Source organism: Aythya ferina, assembly GCF_964211825.1.
Source record: "Aythya ferina genome assembly, chromosome: 2".
NCBI lineage: Eukaryota > Metazoa > Chordata > Aves > Anseriformes > Anatidae > Aythya > Aythya ferina.
This window is the reverse complement of record NC_140297.1, coordinates 146,283,755-146,301,985: the sequence shown is the minus strand read 5'-3', so window position 1 is coordinate 146,301,985 and position 18,231 is coordinate 146,283,755.

The window sequence follows — 18,231 nt, the reverse complement described above, 5'->3', positions numbered from 1 at the left end:
ACACATTGTAAACAGATCAGAGAATCATAGAATGGCTCAGGTTGGAAGGGACCTTAAAGACCATCTAGTTCCAAACCCCTGCCATAGGCAGGGATGCCACCCACTAGATCAGGTTGCTCAGGGACATTCAGACCAGTGAAAGATAACTTTTCTGGGTCTTAAATCTTATATAGATGGATCTAGGACACTTATCACCAGTGTTGCTTTCTGTTACACTGCTGTGATCAGCACTCATGACAAATTGATTTTACACAAATAGATACTCCTGATGACACCTATGCAAGCTCTGCTTTGTACGTACAGAATCTGTTACTAGTTTTGAACATGGCCTGTAGGTAGTACTGAGAAATGTTTATTAGAAAGCAGGCTTTGCAGTAATATACTGATCAGCTACTGAGTAAGGTCTAAGGAATGATGATAGACAACTTGCTCTCTGTATCTTTCATATGCCTACAAGAAGTGTATTTCCCTAGCTTTGACAGATGATGAGGTGCAGAAGGGCTATCTGTTGCACAGCATTTATTTTGTTATCCTATGATTGCTGCTCTTCACACAGATATTGGAGCATTTTTTTAAAAATTGCATTTTATTATAGTTACTCTTCAAATAAATGTCTGTGACTTTGAAAGATTTCGCCATAAGCATTTGGTTAGTTTTTACTAGCTAAGAAGCTGCCTTCCTAGCAATATAGTAACACAGCTACTTCTCAGAAGCCAATCTTGTGAGAGATTTAGACTTGATTGATACCTTTCCTTTAAGATGTTCCTTGCTGCTTTAACACTGAGGCTGGAATGTCTCCAGCTTGTTTGGCTGTAGTGTTATAGTACACCAGCAAGGGGAAGAAACTGCTGTGAATCTGTTACTGCTCAATCATCATCAGTAGCAGGTTTGTTCTGTCTTCAAATCTGAAGTATTTACATCACTGATTACTATCCATGCACTGCTTTCCAAATTGTTCCTCCTTGGTGGGTGAAAGGGAAAGCAGTTAGTAAATCTGAGGAAAGCATTCCTGGAAGGGGATTCAGCTGTGAAATTAATTCTCTCCCTGCGTGTCTGACCACCTTGAAGACATACTGCTCCAATTGGGAAAGCTCTGCTATCTATCACTCTAGCTGGGGTGGAAGGAAGGAAGCCAGGCAGGGAATGTTATCTGTAGGGTTAAATAGCCCTTTCTTTCTGGGAAGGATATGTATAGAGGACTTCATAATTGGCAGGACATCTTATGAGGCAAGTTTTAACTTAGTTAAAAGTATTGGCTGAAAGTATAATTAGAAATCACATACAGGTTGCTAATTAAGTTGGTTTGAAATCCTATTGAGTGGCCACCATCCCATGCAATTCTGCTTTAGGCACTGTTTGGAGGGTCACATGGAGCCTGAAGTATGTTGAGCTGTGCCCATCTTTTTAAGTGCTCACTAGATTGTCTTTTCAGCTTTGGTCTTTTGAGCTAACATACTCCTACACCTGCAAATAAAGTCAAATTTCAGAAGGTTATTTTCCACTCCCTGTTGTCATCCCATTGCCACAGATGTGTCTGTGTGGCAGTACATGAGATGACTTGGGGGGGGGGGGAGCGGGAGCAGGGGTTCTGGTAAGTCTTTATTTGGGAACTTCTCAAGTGTTTGCTCCTGGTGGCGCATAATTCCTCAGGTTCATCTGATGATCTTGCCTGTGCTTTTTAACAATTCTTTTATTCAACATAGGAAAAAAATAGGTAGATTATACGTTGTGAACTTCTGCGATGTATGTTGGAAAACTGAAGGACCAGGAAATTGATTGTCCCATCTCAAGGGGAAAAAGACGTTTCTCTCCATTTCTTGCTAAACTCTGAAAGTCTAATGAAGCCACCAGAAAGACAAGAACAGGAACTAGAAAAAAGGAAAGTTTTCCCCTGCTATTCTCTCAGGAGCTGTTTTTACTTTTGTTTTAGTTCAAAACATTTTATGCATAGAGTCCAAAAAAGTCCAAAAACGCAACTAGGAGAAAATATTTGTATTAGCCAAATGCTAAAGTTAATGTGTTATAAGTAAAGTGCCAGAAACTTTCTGGGAGAACACACCCTCCAATTTCATTTGGCCCTAGCTATTTCCCAGCAGCCAGGAAGGATGCAAGAAGTAGTTTGGCTGTCATGAGCTAGGTCTCTACATGTTCTTCCCCCCCGCCCCATCCCCCCTTTTCTTGCTTGCCCAACTTTTGTTTTCAATAAAAATATTGAACATCATAATGTATCCTGAAACTTAGGCTGAATAATTGAGGACTATGTGGTTGACCTTTAATCATGGATGTTTATAAATGTTGTTTGACATTGATCAAGAATGCATGCAATGAGAAACACTGAATTTGCTCCTGACACTTAACATTCATCTTGAGCAGATGGGGTTTTGAAGCCAGTAGCGTTCTTTATGTAATGGACTCCTCTCTAAATTAAACTACTCTGCTTCCTTCTTGGAATGCTTTCCCTTTCCCTGTCTTGCAATGCATAGGTACTGCTGGCAATTATTTGTACTAGTTATCTAAGTTTGGGGATGGTGGGAAATGATTCAGGGTAAAACCCACCAAATTTATTTATTTTTTCCAGCTGGATCAATTCCTACATCCTGTTCACTGGGCAGCCTTACAAAAACTTGTGCCAGCATAACACAAGAAGCACCAGGCAGGAGAATAGAGAAGGGAAGGGATGAGGACTGCTTTTTTAGATGAGTGTGCCAACTTTACATGTGTGTTATATTAGTTTAAGAAAATTATTCATAATAATGCTGTTTGAATTCAGGAGTCCTAGCACTGGCCAAAAGTGGTGTATTGGCATGTTTTTCATCAACTTGCGGACAACTATTAATATTCTGCATTTTCGAGGCAGAAGTTGAATGTTCTCCTTCAAATCAGATATTTCTGTGACAGAGTTCAAATCCAACCTGCGCCAGAGAATATGTCTGCACTAGCTTCCTATTCATTTCATAAAAGTTAATATATCCAGTCCTCATTAATTCAGAGTAAGCCAGAATTAGAGTCAACGTGCGCTTTACAGGCAGTATGGATTACACATCACAGTGGATTGCTGACTCTGAAACGAAGGGATAGGGATAGCATAAACCGTTCCCTTGCTGAGCATTTTTACAGAAAAGTTCAGCTAAATCTGTTATTGTACAAATTAAACTGCTTCTCATGTTCCTTGACTAGAGGACTAATCTCCAAAACAAAAGAAATGCTGATGTTTAAGGAATGAAAAACCACAGTCAATGTTGTGAGGGGAAAAAAAAAAAATAGAGGAAGCTTAGCATTTGGATACAAAAGCCAAATTCAATGCTTAGCATAGGAATGTTTCTTTGATTGGTCAAATAACCGATGAGAGATCCGGAAAATAAAATAAATATCCGCCTTTGAGTTCTGTAATCATGTGAATGCAAACTTGTGGATAGTCTTGATGAAGCTGAGGGAGGCAGCAACGAGCCAGAAAAGGAACAAGAAGATTTGTTATGGTGGCAGCTACTTAGCAACACAAGCTGCAGGTTTTCTCGATCATTTCTCAAGACTGAAATAAGTGCGGAAGACACCGGGTGCTTCCAGTGCTAAGTTTCATCTTCACATCTGTCAGAAGTGGTTCCAGTTGGTTAATTGTGGCAGTCAGCTCCCTGCGGTGTGAATTGGGGCTGGGATCTCTGTCGCCTTCACCCCCAAGTCTGGAATTACACAGTGGCTATGTACAGAGCTGAAGAGGGAGCCCTGTTATTTAAAAAGGTTTAAAATCAGACCCAAAACCAGCAGCATACCTGCTGTACGTGAGAGGAATGTCTTGGGAATGCTTAACCCATTCCTAGCTACTCTGTACTGGAGCGACTGCCATCCCCCTGTCTCATTTGTGTTGTCTCTTTGGCAGCAGAGATAGGATCATCAGAGCTCTGCAGATGTTAGACAGTTCTTAATGATTACCGATGAGCTTCCTTTGATGAGACACAGCTGAGCAAGCAGCTCAACCTCTGGTGCATGACTGCGGAGGAAGTTTTGGTGCGGCTCATCCCGGGAGCCAGCAGGCCCCATCCTGGCTGCCAAGAGCTGTTCCCTCGCGGGGAGATGCAGATTGCTCCCAACATGCAGAGCCCGGGGGAAGGAGGCTGAGCCTACCTCAGATGGGAGCTTTAGATCTGGCTAGATAGGTACACGCGTATCCCTACCCAAAGTTGTTTTGCTGTTATGGCAGGCTTTGTTCTTATGACTCAGTCAGCACGGGTTCTGTCATGGAAAGGCCCTTCTGGGTTGGTGTGAGAAGCAGCTCACAGAAACAGAATTGCAGGGGTTGGAAGAGACCTCCAGAGATCATCAGTCCAACCCCCCTGCCAAAGCAGGTTCCCTAGCAGGCTGCCCAGGTAGGCGTCCAGATGGGCCTTGAATATCTCCAGAGGAGACCCCACAAGCTCCCTGGGCAGCCTGTCCCAGTGCTCCGTCACCCTCACCATGAAGAAGTTCTTTCGCATGCTGGTGTGGAGCTTCCTGGGCTCCATTTTATGGCCATTGCCCCTTGTCCTGTCCCCACAAGCCCCTGAAAAGAAGTTGGCCAAATCCCTTTGTCTCCCACACTTCAGGTATTTTTAAACATACAGAACATTAACTCGACCAGGAAATATAGCAGGTACCACATCCAGCATACATATAAATGAGCTGTAGGACTCTGAAGCCCTGGGGCTAGTCTGAAATTGAGAGGACTGCAGGTTTTCGTCACAAATTCAGCAGGAGGAATGCCAGGGCCTGCAGTGTGGCTGCTTCTGCAGCCACAACACCTACCTGAACATTATTCCCGGGGGCTGGGACAGGATGTGACAAAGTTCCCCCTCTGTTCAAAAGACTCACAGGTGCAAACATTAATGTGTGTTGTCTCGGTGGTCTTTCCTCAAAGCCTCCCTCTGTTTCTGCAATCCCTGGGGCCCAGTTTTTCAGCTGTAACAGCAAGTTTCCTGCTTAATTTTTGGTCCAAGACTTTTTCTCCCAAAGGACCAGGTTTCTGGAACCAAGGCTCCATGTGCTCACTCCCAAGAAAATCATTCTGCACTGGAAAGCAACGCACACATTTACCTCACAAGAAAATAAGGCTTCATCAGTGGAAAACCCCAATCAAAACATGTTTACTGTACTAGAAGGAAAAAGGAGACAACTTTTTAGATCCTGGTGATTACATGCTCCTACCTACTAAGCACGGTGCTTCCATTTTTGTAGTAATGTCTGGTTTTAGTTAACAACTAAACAACATTTTTTATTTTTAACCTAACACTTTTTCCTTATGGCAAGAAGAGTTTGGTTACAATGTGTTTGGACACATGGCAGTGCAGCGTGTGTGATTGCCATCTGGGAAGGAAATGGGCACATGGTATCGATGTCTGTGTCTGGCTGAAGGAGACAGCACTGTTAGAGAGGTACATCACAGCTGTTAGATTCCTGTAGTGTCATGACCACCTCACACACAATTTCTGAGTACACAGGGAAAAAGTTTGGTCTGACTCTTCTTCTGTCAAAATGGAAGATGGATGCTCTTATGCTACAGCCTCAAATTCCTCAAATTTGGTACTTACCTGTGAGCTGCTAAGAGCTCCCTTACAGCCTTGGTTTGCCGGCTCTGTAAGAACTGACATTCTTCTTGGTAAGCACTATGCAAGGACATGTGGAAATACTCCTCTGTGAACTGCACTTGGCAATTCACCCGGAACACAAAATGCCCACTGGTATTCCTCTCCTGTAAAAGAATTTCCCAGCCTGTCCTACTGGAAAGCCAGGTTATGGCTAACCAGGGGAAGCTCACATGAAGAACACCACGAAGGTGTTCTGCCCTTTCACTCCTATGTCTCATCAGCTCAAGCACGTCACAGCTGCAGAGGGAAGGCAATACTCTGTTCCCCTTCACCTGCCAGAGCTGGAAGTGAGGAATGAGGTGCAAGATGCCAGTCAATTTCATCTGCACATCACGCAGATGTCCTCCATCTACTCCAGTGAACAGGTACCAAATCAGTACCAGGTTTTAGATGCAAAGAGGTAGCTTAAAATGTTACAGTAAATTTGATACTCATATTTAAAACAAAACAAAAAAAAAAAAAAAAAAAGGGTTTTAAGGTCATTGGACCAGCCTGTCACAAAAAAAATGACTACTGTTTGAAAGCTTCAGTTTCCAATTAATGCTGTCCAAAATCATTCTGTTCTAAATAGGGTAGAGAAATCCAGTTTAACCAAAAAGTACAGGTAGCAATGAGGCGTTACGGTTATGAAGTTTGCTTGCATAACTAATTGGCTCATAATTTGACAAGTCATCAGTACAATACATAGTCGGCATGTTGAAAATGTCCTCCTACAAGGAGCTTCTAGGTCTCAGTTAAATGTAGCAGAAGTAGCTAGTATTTAAACCAACCCCTTGCAAACTACAATTTCTATGTTTTTTCCCCCAATCAGCTAAATTAGATCTTTTTTTTTTTTTTCAGGCTTATGGTTTCGAAGCACTATATAGTCTGGCAGGTATGAGTGCTTGATGAAAGCCAAGTAATGGTGGGCAAAAGGCCAAGAAATTAAGATTTAAAGGAGTTAATTTCCTGCTGACTGAAGGTTGTGTATGAGGTCACATATTTATCTTCCATCACAACTCTGTATTTCCTCCTGGAAGGAGAAGGGAACTTGTCTTCATGGCATTTCCGTGCTGCTGTTTTAATTTCAGGGGACCCCGGTGTAAAAGAAGAACCAAGAATCTAAGTGATCCGTGGAAGGATCTTAACTTCTTGAAACATTTAAGGTAGTATGAGATGGAGACTATCTATAAAAAACTGTGATCAGCTACCTGCTTTCAGCCCAAATATCAGCTCCCATTACCTCTGAGGCACCTAACCTATTCCTTCTGTGCCTGGGTTGGTCTCACAGATCAGAAACCTTCCTCAGAAATCATCTTTCTCAGAAATCACATTCCTAAATATTCTTTTCATGAGTTTGCAACTGTAGTCATTTGGCGCTCAGTTATTTTTCTCCAGCACTGGCAATTTGTTGTTTCTCTCAAATGTTCATCTGGCTCTGTTTTGTTTAATCGTGGTGTCTCCCAAAGGTCTGCGCTAATGAGTTTCTGCATTCATACCATATGCTTTCTTTGCCATGGAGAAGTTTAGCTGTATGGAAAACAGATTTTGAGACTCTTTCTATTCCCTTCGTCCTCTCCCCTCAAATCTGAGCGGTCTTCTATGCAGAAAAGGCTTTGTGGGCCCATTCATCCTGCTAGTTAGGACCAGACCACATCTTAAAAGTGCTCCCACATAACTTAGATATGTGGCGGAACTTTGAAAGGAATTGCCCACTTCCTTCTTGACTTGGATTTAGGTTAACCAGCTTTTCTTGGAGCCTTCATTTGAAATCTCAAAAGCCAAGGTCATCTGCATACTCAAAATGTGTTTGAGCAGCCACTGGTGATGAAAGTAACCAGCTTGTTCCTGAAGAAGCTGTGGTTCTCAGGGTGGCATTTACAGCCAGGTGGGCCAGAAAAGGACAGCTCCTGAGCAAGGGGAGGTGTCGGGGGTTTCAGGAGGTGGCTGAAGGTCAGTGCTGGGGCACAGCCTCCCAGGAAAGGCCAAAAAGCTGCCCCAGAGATAATCACAGCTGGCAAAGGGAGTCACCCAGACTCCTCAACTGCTAAAACAACCCATAAAAGCTAAATATCCTAGACAGAGAATTTAAAATCTCGTTTAAAATTCTCCAGTTAGGAAACCGCCCAGCAGGGAATGTTCTTTACAAGAAAATCCTTGGAGGACTGTTTTTCCCACCCTTTCTGGCAGTCGCTCTCTCTCCACTACCATAAATTCCCGTCCCAGGGCACTTCTGGCACAGATCTGCTATCAACAGCAATGCTCAGCTTAGCAAAGTATCACAAATTCAGTTCCAATAGCACAGAAGAGTTCCCTCCTGCATTTTCCCCATATAAATCACTTTATTTCCAATTTTCTCCTGTAGATGCAGTGGAGGCAGCATATAAATGACATCCCACTTTTCCAGAATCTGCTCAGATTGTCCATCAAGTTGAAAGTGTACATGAGTGCTACATCTAGGTGCTTGCAGGGCCTGTTGCCTGCTACAAGGACTGCCCAGTGGCTGGAGCTCCAGGACATATGGGAGAAGCTGGTGGGTACCAAGGTCCTAAGAGAAGCGTTAGGAAGGAAGATGGCTCACTGCAAGGCAGCTGTTGTGGGACACCTCCTGCACAGGGAGCTGTTCGTGCTGTCGATGCATCAAATGTGGGATGCACCTGAAGGGTGGCGACAAAGACAGTGTTGCTGACACACAACAGGGTTTGACAGAATTGTACAGAGGAGTTCATATTGGTAGGTATTGGCAGCAAGTGGCAAAAAAGGGTTGTTCAGGAGAATTTTGGGGAGGAACAACAGGTTACCTATAGCCAAGGAGCTTCATAGGCTTTCCCTCTCCCACTTCCACTCCTTTTCCTTTTCCTTTTCCTTTTCCTTTTCCTTTTCCTTTTCCTTTTCCTTTTCCTTTTCCTTTTCCTTTTCCTTTTCCTTTTCCTTTTCCTTTTCCTTTTCCTTTTCCTTTTCCTTTTCCTTTTTATCCTTTTCCTTTTTTATTTTTTTTCCTTTAATTTCTTTTGGTTTTATTTTCTTTCCTTTTTTCTTTTTTTTTCTTCTTTTTTTTTTTTCTTCTCTTCTCCTTTTTGTTTCCTTTATGGCATCAGGCTAACAATCTATCCTTATTTCCTTCAGATATAAATTATTTTCTTTTCTTCTCCTGGAGGCTGTCATCTCCCGACCTGTTTGTTACTGGAGGCTGAAGCAGGCCTGACATGCCTTGTCACTCTCCCAGGGCGGCCAGCCTGCCTAGCAGTGGTGCCAGTTACAGTCCACCACAGGGTTCTGCTGCATACCTACCTTTGCATCCTTTGTGATACTGAGATTGGTATCTCAGACTACTCTTGGTGGCAAGAGTCCCATCTAAGCACGTTTTGCCCTCTGCCTTACAAGCCTACTGCCAAGTCAGAACATTAACACCCGTGGCTGACATTTTGGTCTGAGACATTAACTAACTTTCAGGCAGTGGTATCAAGTCCTAAATGACTATTGAGGTGTTGCCAGAAGAGCAGAAGACAAGACTGTGATTATGTATCCAAGACGCCAGCTCCACTCTGTCTGCTGACGTTACTGCTGCTACATTATTTTCCAGCAGTTGAGTGTTTGCCCAGATGTCTGTCATACGCATTTTTTTTTCAGTTACTACGGATTTTCTAATTGTTTAGTTTTATTTTCTTTTGTCTGGCATTACAGATGCTTCCCAGGGTTCAGGATGCTTTAATGTAAATATTGAGCTTACCTGTAGGATGTCTCCTGATAAACGTGACTGTCAGTTATACAAGCTCAGATTTCTCACCAGCTGGCCAGACTTCTTCAAGCAGCCCAAAGAATGTTGCATTAGTGTATGGGAAGAGGCTTAATCTACTTTTATATCCATTTTCAATAAAACACAATTTTCTCCAAAAGATCTGCCTAAAACCTTTGTCTCCCAGCTTGAAATATATTTCTGAAAGTAATAAAATTTTCCATTACACCAGCAAAGTAGATATTAAATTTTATTTCTGTGCGTATCAGAACTTCCTATCCCTCGAGGGATATCTTCTGTGTATCACTGCAAACCTGATAAATGAAGTACAATGAATCCAATTGATGTCCCACCTTCACAGCGGGGTTATTGTAAAGTGGGGGAAAATGTTCCTACAGTACAATGTTCCTAGAGAAAAAAAAAAAAGAAAAAAAGAAAAAAAAAAAAAAAGGTCTAATTGCATTCTTAGGAAATTCAGAAAGTTCTTGTGAAAATTAGGACAAGGTATTTCATTCCTCTCCATGCCTGTAACTGTAAGAGGAGCTTGCCATACACTTCACTCATGTAGAGGAAACACCCCTGTGATGGATGACACAACTCTGTAAAAAATAACAGCCTGGTGATAAATTCATCGTGCAGCTCTTACCTATTGTCTTCCTAATACCCCATCTCCACGGGAGTTTCTCGTTTCACATCTCCTAGCTTCCTCGGCTGTTGCTCTGTCTTCCTCTATTTCTTTTTATTTTTTATATTTTATTTTCCCTCATGAAACTCAGACCATGGAACAGATGGAGAAGTGTGGTATCTGGTCACATGAAACAGAAATGGGTTGGAATGCCAGCCTTGCTGAAGGGAAAGGAAAATTCCCTTTGGATCTCAGTGAAGCCAGTGCTTCACCCTGGGCTTTGAGACCATGGAGCTGGGCTCCCCAGGGGACACCCTGGAGAAATGCTGGAGGCCGTGTCCCCTGGGGGCTGTCCCCTGGGGGCTGCATGTCACTGCTGTCTCTCACTCACCTCTGGTGCTGGAAGGAGCAGAAATGGTGGTGTGGCTGCCCACTCACTTGGAGTTTCACGTGCTCCTTATTCCTCCCAGTGCCAGAGAAGGCTTAGTAATTTAACCCTGATATCCATCCAAGACAGCATCCAATGTTCCTCCTGAAAGGATATTTATAGACACGGTAGTTCACAACAAGACCAGAAAGGGACACTGTGAGAAAATAAAAAGCTGTTTTGTCAGGATTAAGGGAACTGATCGATGCTTCTTATGCTGAGGAAACACAGTTAGCATCCAGACATTATCACTACACAGCCACGTGCCAATTTGGTCAGCTAACTCACATGCTGCCCTTTTGTTTTAACTGAGAAGGGCTGGGGGAGTCCAAACCAGGGCCTTCTCATCTGACCCATGAGCCATGAGCCATGTCATGACTGCTCCTGGAAGCAGGAGCACACAGAGGTTCCTCCTTCCCCTAGGAGAAACCTAACAAGCAACACAAGTGATTGGAGCAACTACAACAGCAGTCCAGAGAAGGAAGAGAGGTTTTTATTTTTGACAGATTGAACAAGATAGGTGGGAGACATGGGCAAAGGGCTTTCTGAAAGGAAGGTGTGGGGAGCTGGGGATCGGCCTCTTCTCACAGGTTATAGGACTAGAGGGAATGGCCTCAAGTTGTGCCAGGGGAGGTTCAGGGTGGAAATGAGGAGACATTTCTCCTCAGAATGAGCAGTCAGGTATTGGGACAGGTTGCCCAGGGAGGTGGTGGATACCACCGTCCATGGGAGTGTTCAAGGAAAGGTTGGACGTGGTGCTTGGGGACATGGGTTAGTGGTGACATTGGTGGTAGGGGGATGGTTGGAGCAGATGATCTTGGAGGGCTTCTCCAACCTTAATGATTCGGTGATCCTATGGTTGAGGGAAGAGACTAGCTGCCTGGTGAGCATCACAGCTCAGTACTGACCACCAGTGTATTGTTTTCTTAAGGGTTCTCTACTAGGTTGCTGTTCTCTTCTAGCTGCATGCTAGCTGTTTCCATGCCCAGTTACAAGGTTCTCAAGATATTTGATGTGGTGAAGGAGGGCAATGAGGGCCCCTACCAGAAGCCTGTCCTCGAATCCTACACTCCAGATATCTTCTGGTCAGCCCTGGCTGTGCTTGGAAGCAGGGTATGGGACCAAATGGGCTTGGGTTGGGTATCCTGCTCTTAAATACCCTGCTTCTTTCTTGAAACACATCCTGCTCCCATTCTCCTGCCCAAGCTCCAGCCCACACCTCAGACCCTGCCTCCCAGCACCAAGCCGTTGCTGGCTCAGCACTCATGTCTGATGGAAATGTTTCATTATTCCTGAAATGATTTGATGAACTTGGAAGTGGGGTGCTTAGCACAGAAAGATGCATGACAGATAGCATAGATCAAGCCAAGGAGTTTGGGGATACCTCACACCTACTGAGAGGGAGCCAGGAAAAACCTACCCCTTTCCCTCTGAAATGTCCACAGGTAACAGGACCAGGCAGCCTGAATCGTGATAGTAGTTGGGAACGTTTTAAAATCCATTTGCAGGTCACATCTCACAGGCAGGCAGCCTGTCATCAGCTCTGGTCTTGCCACTTCATTTCCACTTGCTCTCATTCATGTGGAAAGATCCCGGAGCGCCTTGGGCTGTGATCTGCTCGGTTCTATTTTTGGCCGTCTCCTTGCTGAAAGAAGGCGATTTCTCACATGTGGTTGTTTTCCAGTTATCACTTGTTGAGACATACCCCCTGGCCGTATTACAAAGAGAATCAGGTGGTGAGTACATATTTACAAGCCTTTATTCGGAGGTACAGGGATGCCTTATTGATCCGAGCTTTGAATCGAAGCCATGGGGACTCTCTGGAATCACATTTTTTTTGTGGCTGAGTTGATCCAACCTCCTCCTCTCTTATGGGAGACACGGGAGATTAGGGATCACCCAGTTTACTGGGTCTGTGACCAGAGGAAGGAAGGTCCATTGTATAAGACTTAAAATAAGCGTCTCCTACAAGACGCTGCAAAGATCCCATTGTATTTGACTTTAAACAGGCTTTTTTCCAGTTGCCACTCACGCTCTGCACACTGAGCTGTGGCCCAGCTGCTTCCTTCATTTCAAAAGCTTAATCTTTTGGGTGTATAATATTAGTTTGTAAAGCACTTTATCAGGAAAGCGCAGATTTACAAAGGGATGAGTGGGTGAGCTAGCAGAGCTGTGGCCTTTCTGTTTGCTCTATCCCACTCACAAGATGCATGGGATTACCTCTGAGCTCTTTTAGCAGAGCAAGTTTGAAAACTGGGGAAAAGCGTGACGATAAATGAAATACTCCCGTTAGCAGAGAGCAGATGGACTTGTTCTGCATCAAAAATTAGCTCAAATATTGACAGCATAACATGCCGAACACAGGAAAACAAAAGCCTGCCGCTCCAGCTTCTGGCAAACCATGCCACGGGGGGAGCAGAGCCACCTCCCTTCCTACCACCCCTTGTCCCAGCACAGTCCCAGTGTGGATCCCACCAGTTCCCAGCACGTCCCAGCACCACCAGCAGGGCCTTGTGCGAGCAGAGCAGCCCTGCTGGCGGTGGAGGATCCCTTCCCTGTGGCTGTGCAGGACCAGCATGGGCTCAGCCTCTGTTTGCTGAGCTCCCAGCAGTGGCAAAATTCCCAGCGTGAGCCGCTGAAAGGAGCGGATCTGTTTTGCTGACGCCGTAGACGTTTCATGGCTCATAACCTTTGCCTTTTCTTGGCAGCCACCCTGTCCTTTGCACCAGTGTGGTCAGCAGCTGTCTTTTCTCCTTGAAACTTGAGCAAATTCGACATTTTTTTTCTGCAGTTCCTATTACTTTGGTGAGCAATTTATCCCAGGCTCTGGGATCTCTACTATTTCTACCAGCTGTTTTCCTCTCCCAGCTGTTTACACCCATCTGAGGGAATGATTCCATTAGAGCAGCTTCAGGCTCCTTGCAGTCAATGACCCAGTTTCTTTTACAAGTTGTTGAGTTGCAGCCCATTTTCTTGCTTGTAGTTTTGGAGACTCAAAGTGAGCTGCACCAACATTCTGGTAATTTCTGGTGCTTTCTTACCCATCTTTTCATCTAGAGACAGCCTACTTTTTCTAGGCAACCAAGACACTTGTTATCCCCCTTATTTGTGTGCATTGTTTAAATAAGAAAATGAAATTTGTGAACAATCTCATTGGGCTTTTAATATACAGATTCACATATTCAGACTATGGTGACTTGTTTTGTCTCTGGTTCATCCAAGCAAGACCACCAGATGTAAATATAATACCAGAAGGGCAAGGGAAATGGAAGCAGAACAACATCTTGGGTAGACCTGTGCGGTGTCGAGAGTTGGACTTGATGATCCTTAAGGGTCCCTTCCAACTCAGGATATTCTATGATTCTATGATTCTATGATTCTATCTTTCTGGCAGTGTCAGGAAGCACACAGCAAGTGCAGGAGCTCTCTGTTTAAGAGGTGGGGACAAAAAGAACAGAGGTCCTGGACTGTGCAGCTTTGTTTTGCACCTGTGTGTTCGGTACAGGAGATTTCTGTGAACAACAGCTAACAGAAAGCCTGCTGGGGAAGATAGAAAAGGGATGCTCATGCTGCAAAAAGCATGGGCAACTTGTTGAAAAGTTCAGTAATAGCACCAGTTAGCCAGAATGGAAAATGCTCTAAAAATGTCTGATTACTCTCCACACCAGAGGCTTGCAGCTGAAATTTCGGTACACTAAATGGACTATTTCCTTATCAAAAATGACAGAAGGCAAAGCAGACTCTAAGGTACTGGAGAAGTGTGAACTATGACCACTATTTTAAGCCACCCTACTGAATAGTCTGATACCTGGAAATCCATCTACCCATAAGAACAGTTATTTTGTCCATGCCGAAATCATATTTCTGAGCATTTTCAATCTGTAAGTAGTTAAGTTAGAAATAATTACATGATTCAACAGTGTGTTTCTGGAAAAAATAAGCAGTATGAGAAAAGAGGTGTTTTTTGTTTTTTGTTTTTTTGTTTTTTTTTCCTGTTCAGCTTTGTTTTCCATGCTCCCTTCTGTGCTGCTTTCACTCTCCAAGTATTATGTGAGGGATTCACACTAATCTGAGGGAGGAACCAAGAGGCCTGCAAATACCTTATTTTAAATTACATGTGCACTTGGGTTTCTGACCCATGGTGCAGTCTGACAGAATAAACTGGTGCGGTGGATTTCACTTAAATGGATTTTATTGAAAACAATGAGCAAGGGAGTACGCTGTGAAGGCAGCAAGGGTTAACCTGCTACAATTTTGCTAAGTTAATTAAAAATGGAACAACGCAGTGATTGCATCAGGCTTCCAATTAGGGCTAAATCAATAAACCAATGGATTGAAACCATGGCATTGCTACATTAATGCATCAGGTAATCAGGCTGGCAATGCAGGGAATCGCGTGGTAATAGCCCTGTTTCAAGCTCTCTTGAGAGAAGAGACAAAACTCAAGGACAAGCCAGCTTCCTTTCCATCTAGGGCTGCAGGCTGCAGTCTAACCAGTGCATGAAATCATTTAGCCGGTGAAGAATCGTTTTGGTTTGAGGCCCATGCCAAGGAGACGTGGTAATCCCATCCTGTTTCATTTTAAGGAAATGCAATTTAGGAGGTTCTCAGCGGTTCCTCTTCATGCTTGGCTGCTGCTAGCAGTTACGGGTTAACTGCTCTCTCTGAGCAGCACAACAGATAGAAACTTCTCGGAAAAGAATCAAGACTCCTTCCATGAGCTGGAGAAGAAGGGATACGAAGAGGAGCCTGCCACCCCCGGACCAACATCTCTTTCCACTCCCCGGGCACTTGTTCCCATCAGCAGAAGGCCAGGCGGTGCTCGTCCAACCCCCCCTGCCCTGCGGGGAGGCTGCCCCAGCACAGAGGTAAACAGATCCTGCACTAATTGCTCCACTTGGGTAGCTCTGCAATGGAAAAGTTACTTGAGATTAAAGACGCTTTGCTTTTTGAGTACATCCACAAGTCAACATAAATTACTCGGAATTTGTTATTCCAGAATGAGACGTCCACCAGAGTGCTCCTGGCAGACAGAGAGCCCCTCATGTGGATGTCACGGCGCATCCTGCCCCCAGACCTTTTGGACCAAGTGCCACTGCTCCCTGCCCGCTAATCAGCCAACTGAGCAAAAAGAATTTGGGAGAGATTGGAATAATTATTCTGTGTTGTTGCTTGTTTTGCTTAAAGTCCCTTTAACTTCCAACTGTCTTGTTTCTCAGAAGAGAGACCGCAGCCTCCTCGGTGTGGCTGTGGCTTTCTCGCTGCACTGCCTTTATCCAGGCAATTTTAGGGGAGCATACCCTGCAAAACTAAATGCTCTGCCATTTTCCAAACATTCCTTTCAAGACAAAGTAGTACAGGGAAAAGTGAGCTTTTATCTGTGGAAATTCAGTTCAGACTTCACCAGTGAAGTTTTGAGAACCAGATTTTTAAGGATGCTTTGACGCTTGAAGATATCGGCAGATGAATTGCAAGACATTTACTACCAATTTATGGGTGATTTGTGAATTCTTTGAGTTTCTAACTCTCACTGAGATCAGTGCCTTTAGAAATCAGGTTTAATGCCTAGTGAGTGGGTGCTATGACTAAGTGAAAAATTGTTCTTTGATTTCCCAATGCTTAAAGAATATTTCTGGTACTACACAGCTAGCTGCAGGGTGGCCAGGTGGGTGTCTTTTTCTATGTTTATCCATTCTGATGTACTGTTTCAGTCTAGAGGGTGATCATCAGACAAACGTGGTCCTTAGGAATTCATTAGGACACTACAATGAGCACAGGATGATTTTTTTTTTTTTTTCTCACACAGAAAAGACATTTCTGCCTTTGTTTCCACGTGCGTAATGCAAGGGAGGGAATTGGGGCCCTCCTTTGCTGTGGCCCATCATCCCTGGCACGTGGCGTTACAGGGGAGAGAGGGGCAGATTTATCCTAGTCGAGGTGGCCCCACACCTGATGCAGCACCACAGGTAATCAGCACAATCCTTGTCTCACTGCAGGGAAGCTCCGTGTGGTCACCAGACCATGCAGGACAGTCGGAACGGCCAAGTGATTTATTCCTGCTGAAATATTTTTTACTGTGTAATGACTGGGAGCTAAGACTGCAGAGCACAAATACAGCCTATCTGGCAGGGCAGTCGGGGTTGTGCCACCACCGGGTAAGTCCTAAGGGCTGAGCAGGCAGTGATCTCCCTGCCATGGGCTTCTACAGGACAAGTGAAAAATACGCAGGCAGACTGGTGTGCTTTACAGGATTCAACATATTTTTAATGAATTAAAAAAAAATCCATGGTAAATTCATTAAGACTTTTCCGTGGGGCCTCTAACCAACATCCCACAGCCGGGATTTAAAGGTCCTGAGACAAGACGTAGAAATTTTCCCCTTGGATGAGGTCCAGAGAACGTACTGGTAAGATAAATGCACACTTCTCTCCACATCTCCTTTCCCTCTCTGTAAAACATTTAGGCTCAGATCTTCCCTGGAGATAAATTGGCATAGTTTCACTCGTTGCAGTAGAGCTGCAATGATTTACAGAGGGCGTATGCGTTTTAAATCATGTCAGTTATGGCAGAGACAGAGGGAATATTGAAAACCACGCTCCCTTCTGGACCATCCCTTTCCCTCCGGCTCCTGGTCCCCACCTGAACGTCCTCCCCGTCCTCACGTGAACACCAGGCTCCTCTTACATTTTCCCATCCATCCACCAGCTCATCAGTCCTGGCTTGGGGACACGAAGTCCCCCAGGGAGCAGAGCTGCAAGCCCATGTTTGGGAAGCAGCTCAGTGCTTCAGTCCAAGGCTCCCTGTGAGGCTTTGGGGTTTGCATGTAGCAGGCCTCTGAAGTAATTAATACAGAGGGCTGTATGCTGGTTCTGCAGAGCCCATTAATCACTTTTGCGGAGACAGAGGGACGATTTGCACAGAGTTCTTGGAGATTATCACCCTGGCTCCGGGATTTGTCATGCTGCATTACAAATGGCATTTTAGTGAGCTCCTCAGGTCCCGGGGGGCCGTAACCTGTCTGAGGCAAAGTCAAATGCTGTTGAGCAGCAGAGGTTTCTCAAGAAGGAGCTTATCTGTTCCAGATTGTTTGATTGTATAAATAGAACCTAGATATGAGATATAAATGCAATTAATTCCTCAACGGTTACATTTGATAATGGCACTGAAATTAATCTTCAGTGGCAAAAATAACACTGGGCGTTTCATGGAGTTTAAGTAAAAGCCTGCAGAGATAGCCACTCTCCCACCAAAAACACTGAAGTATTTTCCCTTTTTAAATCATCTGTTTTTATTGTATTATTAGCCTTTTAACCTATTGATAGCTCTTAATTTAAGATGTTTTAACAGGGATTAATTCATGAGTGATTGTCCTGTACAAGCAGCAGGCTGAGCCAGGATTCCCAGCTTTCAGATCCACTCTCCCAGTCCTAATTTGGCAGAATGATGAACCACATTTGGGTTTCACAGGGTCATTTACCACGCCTGAGTCCTGCAACGTCAGTTAGGTGCCCAGCACCCTTGGGGAGCTCCTCCAAGGTAACATAGCAGGTCATCTCCCAGAGTGACTGGGAAACTCCCGGGTGGTTCTAAGAAATCTAAGATTCTGAGATTTCTAAGAAAGAAATGCTGATCACAAACCTGTTCCTGCAAAAGTTTACCAGCAAGACAGCCAGATAAGGGTAGTCATAAAGCCAAGGGCATTACTGAACAGTGAATGTTTTCAGGCTCCACATTTTTCAGCTGATTGCTTTGCTCCCAGCTCCCCCACAGAAATTCCACTGTCTCAAGCTTTAACTTAGATTAAACTTAGCAACTAAACTTACTTAAACTTAAGAACTGTTATGGTTAT